This window comes from Myotis daubentonii, chromosome 3 (genome assembly GCF_963259705.1).
Source record: "Myotis daubentonii chromosome 3, mMyoDau2.1, whole genome shotgun sequence".
Lineage (NCBI taxonomy): Eukaryota > Metazoa > Chordata > Mammalia > Chiroptera > Vespertilionidae > Myotis > Myotis daubentonii.
This window is the reverse complement of record NC_081842.1, coordinates 126552825-126562336: the sequence shown is the minus strand read 5'-3', so window position 1 is coordinate 126562336 and position 9512 is coordinate 126552825. Positions and strand designations below refer to the sequence as shown.

Genomic DNA, 9512 nt, shown 5'->3' with positions numbered 1-9512 from the left:
AGACCAACAAAAAACAGAAGGCAATGGAGAGGCATAGGGAGGAAATGGAAGAGAACCCAATAGTCAGGAGCAGTCCAAAATAAGCTGACGACTGGAGTTTACAGTTGACATACGCTCACTGGGAATTCTCAGAAACATTTAAGAGGGGACAGAATTTACTAAATAAAATCAAATGTGAGATGTGGACTCAAGTTATTTTATTTAGCTATGAAAGGAATGATGATTCCCTCAGTGATAACTGGATATTTTAGGTTACATTTAATCCCAAAATTCACGCAAGAAGTAATTTTGATAGAAAACACAAGTTTATAATTAAAAATTGTAAATTTTTTATTGATTCATAAAGTATACAGTAGAGGGTAATGTATGGAATAGCATATCGGGTAAATGGCCTCCACGGCTTTGCTGGCACATATGCACACACTCTTTTACTGAAATTTTCCATGACCATTTTGCATAAATGTGGCTGAATTTCATTGATACAGCGCTCAATTTCCGCCTTCAAGGGGTGTGTGGTCCTGGGCTTGTTGGTATAAACCTTAGACTTCAAAAAACCCCAAAGAAAAAAGTCCAATGGCGTTAAATCGCATGATCTGGGCGGCCAATTCTGATCACCAAAACGGGAAATTACACGACCAGGAAATGACTCATGTAGTAATTGAATTGTTTCTCGGGCTGTATGGCATATGGCACCATCTTGTTGAAACCACATGTCGTCCACATCCATATCTTGCAATTTAGGCTCAAAAAAACTGGATTATCATGTTGTGATAGCGAGCACCATTAACTGTTATTGCCTGAGCAGCCGCATTTTCGAAGAATGGTCAGATGATACCTCCAGCCCAAAATCCGCACCAAACAGTGACATGTTGTGGATATTTTGCCCGATATCCTATTCCATACATAACCCTATACTGTATACTTTATGAATCAATAAAAAATTTACAATTTTTAATTATAAACAATTTTTAATTATAAATTTTGTTTTCTATCAAAATTACTTCTTGTGTGAATTTTGGGACACTCTTTATATTGATAATAAATGACATTTGTGTCAAAATATAACACTACATAGTTTGCAAAGCATTTTCACTTTTTACTGTATCATTTTGCAGATACAGTATCAATTCATCACTATTTTATTTTCCAAACCTATCCCAATATTTGGTAGAGATGATATATTTTTCATTTAAAAATCCATCTAAAGATATTTAAACAGAATCTGACACTATTTTAAAACAGAGCTCCCCTGTGATTTCTTTACAATTATTAAATAATGCATATTTTTTACAATAAAACAAATTTTCCAGCTCATTTGAATATTTTTTTACTTTAATCTATACCAAACCTTTCAGGAACATCTTTGGTAGAAAGCCTTATTTTATTGATGCTTCCTAGTAGAAAGGCCAGTTAGCTTTCTGAGCCTCTCTCCCCCTCTCAGATCCTATGATGTGTGAAAATGGAATAGAGTAGATGAAGGGAACTTCAGAAACGTTCATGTGTCAGGAGAGAAATGCAGCAAATATTCTGCATCCCCAGCAAACGTGAGCCTGTGATAACTATGGTAATTGACCAATTATCTCTTTCTTAACAAAGTGTTCATCTTGTCCATTAACTACAGTTCACGACAACCAAGAAGCTCTGTGTGTGAGCAGCAGATTGGGACTACCTAGAATTACTTTGGGGCCCTGGCTGGTGTCACTCAGTGATTAGAGCCTTGGCCTGCGCATTGAGGGATCGTGGGTTCGATTCCCAGTCAAGGGCACGTACCTGCGTTGTAGGTTTGATCCCTGCCCCAGCTGGGTTGCCTGTGGGAGGCAACCAATTGATATGTCTTTCTCACATTGATGTTTCTCTCAATCTCTCTCTCTCTCTTACTCCCTCCCTCCCTTCCTTTCTTCCTTCTACTCTCTCTTAAAAAAATCAATGGAAAAATATCTTTGGGTGAGGATTAATAAAATCAAAAATTTCTTTGGGGAATAAGGCTAGTGTCAACATATAATGTTTTAAAGTCTAAAATATGGCTCTCATAGAAATATAGAATGAATGGGCTGCAAAACTTTGCTTCTCTCATTAACAAAGGAACTAGCAAAATTGTAAAGCTGGTTCAAAGAGAATTGGAGAGACTGAACATATCTAGACACTGCAAGAAATAATGCTATACTAAGGTTGTTAGGTTAGCTGCACAACTGGTTACTGATCTACAGCACAATGAAACCATAACTTTTGTCACTATCTTTTCTAAAAGAGAAAAAATCATGTGCATCTCTACTGGACAAAAATTATTTCTAGCATATAAATCTACAAGTTAACATCTAATGTAATAAAATCTGAGCCCTAACCAATAGTAAATAGTAAGTGAAACAAAGATGCAAACTCCCTAAAAATGCTTGGGTATGACAACAAACGGACAAGGTCATCTCTTTACCTTATATACAAGTTTTGAGTATTTTTTCTTAACACTTAGAATATATAAGAGAATGAATAAAATACACTTCAAGTACATGGCTATAAAAATTTAGAATTTTCAACCTATAAATGGAAACAACTTTCTCTGAGCTTCATGTACTAGTATTTATTGGTGTGTTTATTTAATCACTTATTTATTTTTGTAAGAGGCAAAAAGACTTCAAGATTGGCTTGCTCTTCCTGAAGGAAACACTTTATAAAAAATCTGATCTTCACCCTAACCAGTTTGGCTCAGTGGATAGAGTGTCAGCCTGCAGACTGAAAGGTCCCAGGTTCGATTCCAGTCAAGAGCATGTACTTTGGTTGTGGGCACATCCCCAGTAGGAGGTGTGCAGGAGGCAGCTAATCAATGTTTCTCTCATCGATGTTTCTAACTATATCTCTCCCTTCCTCTCTGTAAAAAAATCAATAAAATTTTTTTTAAAAATCTGATCTTCTTTCCTTTGCTTTAACAGATATCTTTAGGGAGGACAGGCCCTACCAGAAGACGTACAAAGTTCAAAATATTTAGCCCTTTCCCTCAACTGGTCAGCCAAACTTAAAGAAATTGATTATTATATCTTTAAAGAAAAAATACAGAAACAAACCTTCAGTAAAATAAGCTAAGCCAACTCTAAGAAAAAAAGGAGTGGGGAGCTTATCCTTTGGAAATTCATATTACTTTTTCTAGGAATTTACCTATCAAAGTTTACTAGGAAAGGTGGTTAAGATAAGGCAAAACATGCTGGGTAGCCCGCATGTTTTGCCTGTTATCTGGTGCCATGAAGGGGTAGTTATATGGTTATGCAGGAGTTTCCATGATGTGACACCATGGAGGATGCATCCATCCCCTGCACAGACTCTGAGAAGAAAACGACTCTGAACACTGAATGCTGACTATGCAGACAGATCACAATCAGGAGAGAACACAGCAGGGCAGAAGGCAGCACTTAAATGAAAGAGAGGTAAGGGGTGTAGCACTGTGCAGCCAGTGCAATGAACTAACGGAACAGGCAGCCATAACATCTTGTAGGGATATTTGGACAGAAGCAAAGGCTACCATGAAAATCAATAATAAAAACTTAGTGTTCAATGACTACTTAATATCCAGGCTGGTTTGAAATCTTAAATCAGAAGTCACAAATTCCAACAGATGTCAGTATTGGCAGTCACATCATAAATAAGTGTTGTGAGCCCTGGAGGGGCTGTGAGGAGCGAGACGCCCTGGCCTGCTGAAAGTAGACAGCTACTACCCAGGGCAACGGATTGTAGTTTAGTGTTGCCAAACCTTCAAATTTTTTTTTAATCTGGAATTTAATTTGTATGTTCAATATCCCAGTTTTAACTTTGACTGAATGTTTTTGAAATGTTAGTGAACGGCCTCTGTGTTAATCATGTTCCCTTTCTTCTCACAGCCAATATCACCAAAGTTCTATAAAAATTCCTGTCCCCAGATGCCTCATCCCAACGTTTTCTCTTTCTGTCTTGCTTCTTTAGGTACAAGACACCCTGCCAAACTTTTGATTCAGCTTCTCCTAAGATTTGCCTTTCAAATCCTCTTTCTTGGCTTGATCCACTGCGGGCTTTGGATAAGTGATAGTCTACCTCTGTGTTTGACCTTGGCATCTAGAGAATACACCCCAGTTAGAATCTGGCATTTCTATTACTGCTTGTATGAACAGAGATTCTGAGCTAGTGTGTGTGTGTGTGTGTGTGTATGTGTGTGTGTGTGTGTGTGTGTGAGAGAGAGAGAGAGAGAGAGAGAGAGAGAGAGAGAGAGAGAGAGAGAATAGTAGGTAAGAAGAATGCTAAATTGACTGGAGAGAAAGGGACTTGTTCCAACACACAGGTTAAGATATCAATAGCACGGAACATTGAGAACAAGAATTTGACAAATCAGGACTATTTCCTTAGCCACACTGGCTAATAATTACTGACAGCAGTTCTCCACCCTGGCTGCAGATTACAATTACTTAGGAAGCCTTTATGACAGTGGTTCTCAACCTTGGCTGCACATTAGAATCACCTGGGAATCTTTTTAAAATCCTGATTTCTGGGCCTCATCCTCCAGAAATTCTGTTTCTTTGTTATGGGGTGGGGCCAAAACATTAGTAACAAAGAAACAGGATTTCTGGAGGATGAGGCGCAGAAATCAGGATTTTAAAAAGATTCCCAGGTGATTCTAATGTGCAGCCAAGGTTGGGAACCACCGCCCTAGAGCATAATAGTTCAGAAGGTGGACTTTAAAGTCAACTTTAAAGTGAGCTTCAGTTCTGGCTTTATCACCCAATAACTGTGTAACCCTGGCCAACGTGCCTGGGATGTCCAAGGCTTACTCAATCATTTTAAACACAGAATCAAATGCCTACTTCCTGAGGCTGGTAAATGAGGCAATGTTTCTAAAGTGCTTGGCAAGTATAAAATAAATGATAGCTATTATTTTCAGCAGCTGTAAAGAGAATTTTTTGAGCATTCATTATTTAACAATATTTTAAGTACCCATATTAAAATCCTACTGGAGATTACATAGATAATGTGTACTCAATCAATATATTGTTTCAGCAAATTATCTTGATAATTACATAGATTGCAATTGAAGAAGTCTTTTAAGCATTGTGACATATAGACACCTGGGCAGAATAGGTCCTTCTCACTCATTATAATCATGTGCAAGGAGTTAACACCAAAAATACAAGTGGGTATTATGTATATGGTAAGATATTAAACCATCTTAGCAATCTAGCAAACTCTAATTAAAATAACAGTGAAAAACGCCTTTGTGGTCTATCAGCATAGCAAAGACTTTTTTTTTAACAGCAGCATGAAGAAATCTTGAATTTTATATTCTGATGATAAGATAGCAAACTGGTGTGCAATTCTTAAGGAAAATTTAGTAATGTGTATCAAAAAACTTAAAAATATTGAAATCCTTAAGTTCAAAAATTTCACTTTTAGGAATTAATCCTCAAGGAAAAGAATCAGAGATACATCAAGTTTTATAAACACTGGTAATTATCTTTATTGCTGTCTTATTTATAATAGCAAAAAAGTTGATAAACAACTTAACTGGCCAATTAGAATATGAATAATGATGCATTCATATAATGGAATACTACACTGATATTGAAAAACGAGGGTCCCGAGGCATGAAATTCGTGCAAGAGTAGGCCTTCCTTCCCCTGGCTGCCAGCATCGGCTTCCCTCTGGCACCCAGGACCCCAGCTTCCCTCGCAGCCCCGGCTTCGCCCGAAGGACATCCGGTTTAATTAGCATATTACACTTTTATTATTATAGATTGTACTTTAAAAGGTTACTAAATGGCATAGGAAAATGCTTACCAAAAACTCTAAAAGTAAGCAGTACACACCTAAGGAGCCTGCAGTGGAGTTTTCAAAACGGAGACCCCCTGGACATTAAAGATTAAAGAGAGAACATTGGCTCCATAGCTCAGTGGTTAGAGCACTGGTCTTGTAAAGAGAGAACATGGCTTATCATGCCAGGGAAGTGCTCTTCGGTGTGTGGTCCTTTCTGAGAAGGATTCTGCCCAGCACCAGGAGACCTCCTGACATGGAAGGAATGGTGAACCTCCAGCTCAGTGCCAAGGGCGGGGTGTATTCAAAGCTTTCTATAATTTGGTTAAACCTATCCAGATTATCAACAGTATCATAGAAATGGTGAAACCAGGAAAGTTCCTCAGTGGCAAAACTGAAATTCCTTTTGAATTTCCTCTGCACATGAAGGAAAACAATGTTCTGTATGAGACTTATCACAGGGTGTTTGTCAACAGTTAGTATATCCCACACTGTGACATGAAGCAGTGTCTATTTGCCAAGACTTGACAAAGACCTGTGAATTTATCATTCAATTTGCTCCTCAGAAGGGAAAACTGATGCCAAGCCCCCATAAACCTGAAACCTTACAGAATGTCAAAGAGAGCCTTGCTCCCCAAACTTCTCATCAGAGGACATCTCAACTCAACCAACAGAGTTATCACACAGCCACTAACAGGAGAGCTGATGGTTGAGAGCATGTAGGCCTCCCCACAAAGCATAGAGCTGCAGCTGGTCCCCGGCAGACGTGTGGGTGTGCAGATGGATAAGCCCGCGATGCCACAGACATTCAGAATATTCAGATCGTTGGTGGGGATGTTTGTCAAAACATCTGGCTTCCTATATACATGGTCTTCCTCTGGCTGTCCACCTGCCCTACGCTGGAAACCACCAACTCAAAGTAGAATTTGAGGTTAGCGTGGTTGTGCTGCTTCACGGTGATCACCTCATCAGGGAGAACTTCCACCGAAGCTCTGCAGGATGCAGCCCAGGAGGAGGGAGCACAGACACCAGAGAGGCTGGTGGAGATGCAGCCGGTACCTGACCCTTGCTGGAGCCAACGCCAGCTCCATAGACCTGATTTCTTGATTGTTCTGTACCAGAAATGGGCCAAAACCCTCAGATCACAATCACCTTCTTCTACAGCCGGCCCCTCTAGTCAGATCTTTTCTTTGAAATTCATTGGAATTTCTTAATGTATTAGTAAGTCATTTCCCAGAAAGCAAAATTTCCTCTGACTCCTGACTTACCTATTCCTTTTTAGGGGCACAAGACGGTTGTAACAGCAGTTTGAGCTTTGATGGAAAGTGAGGTCCTGGGACAAGAGGAAACCCTCCCCTCCTGGCTGATAGCTGTGGGGGACTCAGGGCAGCAGCGTGACCACATGACTGTGACAGGTGTGCTTCCTTATGACATAGGCAGATACTCTGCAAGGACAAATGAAAAGTGTCCTCTACTGGAAATATGTAGCATTCTTCCCATTTTTGTTCTGTAGTTCTTTTATATTTTTCATGATGACTTTTATTTATTTTTTTAATTAAATTTTATTGGGGTGACATTAGTCAACATGAACATAAAGGTTTCATGTATGGATTACTAAGTTACAAAATCTGTATATAGAACCATGTGCCCACCACCCAAATTCAAATCTTCTCCTGTCACCTCATATTAGGATCCTTTTCTCCCCCACCCCCTCCCTCTGGCAGCCACCACACTACTGTTTGTGTTCATAAGTTTCAGTTTTATATTCCACGTATAAGTGAAATCATATAGTTCTTAGCTTTTCTGTCTGACTTGTTTCACTTTGCATAATGTTCTCAAGGTCTATCCATGTGGTTGTAAATGATGCTATTTCATCCTTTCTTATGGCCATGTAGTACTCTATTGTGAATATATACCACATCTTCTTTATCCAGTCCTCTGTCGTAGAACACTTTGGCTGTTTCCAAGTCTTGGCCTCCATGAATAATACTGCAATAAACATCGGGGTGCATATATCTTTGCGTATAAATGACTTCGAATTTTTTGGGTATATACCCAGGAGTGGGGTTGTTGGGTCATATGTTAGATCTATTTTTAATTTTTTGAGGAATTGTCAGACTGCTTGCCATAATAGTTATACCAGCAGTGAGTGAGAATTCCCTTTTTTCCACAAACTCTCCCAACACTAGTTGTTGCTTGTCTTGTTGATAATGACCACTCTAACTGGTGTAAGGTGGTATCTCATTGTAGTTTTAATTTGCATTTCCCTAATTGGCAGTGAGTGTGGAGAGCGGCTACAGTGTTTGGACAGGTTCAAGCCTCGGACTGATGAGAGGGCACAGTCCTCTCATTGCCACATGCAAGTCCCAGATTGGAGGGCAGAGCCCTCCCGGCACAATTATAGCCAACAGCTATAGTTGTAAGCTTGAACCTATGGTCCGAACAGTTGGCCCCATGTGTCTGAGTAATGTGGGCTTGATAGAGTTCAGGTGCATGTAATTGAGTAGGATCAAAACCCAAGAGAATGTTGTAAACATCTTGACCACGCCCTTACTTTGCCTCGTGGACTCTGGCTATAAAATAAAGACACGCCTTGTAGTCTGTGGTGCTGTCGCTAGCTCTCCATCAGAGAGGAAAGCATCCCACCCAGACCCAGATTTATCCTCTTGTCTGTCTTTTCTCAATCCCTCACCGCCCCCTCTCAGACTCACCAAACCTGTCTGAGCTGGCTCGGCACAAGTGAGGTTGAACATCTTTTCATATATCTATTGGCTGTTTGTATGTCTTCTTGGGAGACGTGTATTTTCAGGTCCTCTGCCCACTTTTTTATTGGATTGTTTATTTGTTTGGGGTTGAGTTTTATGAGTTCTTTATATATTTTGGAAATTAAACGTTTATCAGAGCTACTGTTTGCAAATATCATCTCCCATCTGGTTGGCTGCCTGTTTGTTTTGTTGTTTGTTTCATTTGCTGTGCAAAAGCTCTTTAGTTTGATATAATCCCATTCATTTATTTTTGCCTTTACTTCCCTTGCCTTTTGGTCTCTACCACTGAGGTCCATTAACTTGGTACCTATATTTTTTTCTATATGACTTATAGTTTCGTGTCTTATGTTTGAGTTTTTTATCTGTTTTGAATTAATTTTTGTACATGGGGATAAACTGCAATCCAGTTTAATTCGTTTGCATGTGGCTTTCCAGTTTTCCCAGCACCATTTATTGAAGAGACTATCCTTATTCCAATGTGCATTTCTGGATCCTTTGTCAAAAATTATCTGTCCATATACATGTGGTTTTATAGCTGGGCTCTCTATTCCGTTCCATTGATCTGTATATCTGTTTCTCTGCCAATACCATGCTGTTTTGATTATTGTAGTGTGAAGGCAGCTTGAGCCCCCTTGTAAGGGCAGCTTAACTCAACCTCTGCAGTAACAGGATGTTTGCTTATCTATAATCAGCCTGGCCCCTGCTTGCTGCACTGTGCAGACCCACATCCTGGAACAATGAGTTTGCAGGGCTTTGCTGAAACTAATTCCCCATATGTTAGCAGCTGGTGTCATCCAGGGGTCTGCTATTATAAAATAGCTTTTATAAAAACCCACACAAAGACCTGGAAGCAAGAAATAGAATCTGGGTCTATATAAGACTGGGTTCAGCAGGATAAAAATGCTCAGCTTTTGGGAACTGATTCCTCTGAGCCAGCAGCGCTGCTTTTGGAATAAAGGTGAATTTCTGCATCTTCTGAGTGCTTGGT

The 9512-nt window shown here is 39.6% G+C and overlaps 1 pseudogene; it reads left to right on the top strand.

Annotated features, from left to right (window-relative positions):
• The first annotated feature begins 5931 nt into the window (after nucleotides 1-5931).
• Nucleotides 5932-6866, top strand: LOC132231894 (vacuolar protein sorting-associated protein 26C-like; annotated as a pseudogene).
• Nucleotides 6867-9512: the final 2646 nt, after the last annotated feature.